This window comes from Microtus ochrogaster, linkage group LG7_11 (assembly GCF_000317375.1).
Source record: "Microtus ochrogaster isolate Prairie Vole_2 linkage group LG7_11, MicOch1.0, whole genome shotgun sequence".
Taxonomy (NCBI): Eukaryota; Metazoa; Chordata; class Mammalia; order Rodentia; family Cricetidae; genus Microtus; species Microtus ochrogaster.
Genome location: NC_022032.1, coordinates 9,308,706 through 9,310,374, shown reverse-complemented (window position 1 = coordinate 9,310,374; position 1,669 = coordinate 9,308,706).

Here is a 1,669-nt window from a genome sequence, read left to right as displayed (position 1 = left end):
TATTCAATTAATCACCAGTGTAACCACTACTTGGATATTTTTTAAAAACATAATTAAATTTTCTAAGCAGTTGACCTCAAAATAGATTATATTGTTGGGTCTCACCTAATAACCTGAACCCTTTGAATCTTGGTCAGAGGTAGGAAGAAAATAATTGAAATGAGAATTTCTCAGTTACTGACTTGAAGATGAAGAGACGGTGTGAGAAGAAGTGTGAGCATCTTTGAGGAGATGAAAACAATCCCTGACTGATTACCGGCAGGGAAACAAATGTTATTCCCACAGCTATAAGTAACTGAACTCCGACGAAGCATACGGGAGCTTGGGAGATGAAATAGTTTGCTCAGAGCGCCATAACTACAATTGGAGATCTCAATCAGGTTCCTCCTCTTGGAGATCGGGGGAACCCTGTGGAAGCCAGAGAGGTCAAGGATCCCAGGAGAACATGGCACACAGAATCAACCAAGCAGGGCTCGTAGGGGCTCTGAAGAGGCAATCAGGGAGCCTGCATGGTCTGTGCTAGGCCCTATGCATATATGTTACAGTTGTTAGTTCGGAGTTTTTGTGGGACCCCTAACAGTGGGAGTGGGGTGTCTCTGACTCTTTCACCCACCCTGGGGACCCTTTTCCTCCTACTGGGTTGCCTTGTCCAGCCTTGATATGAGGATTTGTGCCTTGTCTTACTGTGTCTGGTTATACAGTGTTCTGTTGATATCCTTGGGAGACCTGTTCCTTATTTTGAAGGGAAACAGGGAGGAGTGGAAGGAGGGGAAACTGCCATTGGGATCTACGTATGAGAACATACAAACAAACAAGCAAGCAAAAGTCACAAGAGGCAGGACTACTGTTATGGTTTGGATTCGGAATGTCCCCCCTAAAGCTCGTATGTGGAAGGTTTCCTTTCAGGGCAGCGATGTTGAGAGGTGGGGCCATCAGAGGGGGCTCATCTGTGATCCCATCTGTTGATAGAATCCTGGCTTGTTGGGGTAATGGGAGGAAGTGGGAACTTCTGGGGAAAGGGCCCTGTTAGGGAAAGCAGGTCCCTGGAGATGTTGTCTTGAACGTTTCCCCGCATCTCTCCTTCGTTCCCATTCTTTCTCAATCTCTTCCTCCTTCTTCTTCTCTCCCATTGTCCTCCCATCTCTGCTTTCTGGTTGATATGAGGTTAGCAGTTTTGTTCAGCTATGTGCTCCTTCCACGGTATTCTATCTCATTGCAGGACCACAATGGAGCCAAGTGACCTTTGAACCCATCAGCCCGAATAAACTTTCCTCATCAAATTGACTTCTCAGCCTCTTCGTAATGTAACCAGTTGGGTTTCATCCCAGACAACCAACAAACAAACAAACAGCAAACAACTGACTAGTGCCTCCTTGCCTCCAAACCCCCTTCATTCTGTTTCTAGAACTTTGCATGCAGGTCTCAGGAAAGCATTCCTGACCTATTTGCATACGTCTCTAAGACTCAGTAAATCCCACCATCATTTCCCTGGAGCTTCCAGGAAGTTCTGCTGTTGGGTTTATTTCTATTCTCCGTGCTTCACAGACCGCTCTCATTCGCCTCGCTTACAACACTTGTAAAAAAGCCAATTCCTCCCCGGCAATTTTGTCTACTTCCCATAGCCAAGAGGATAACTATATGTTTTTCCTTGGGTTCACCTTCTTACTTA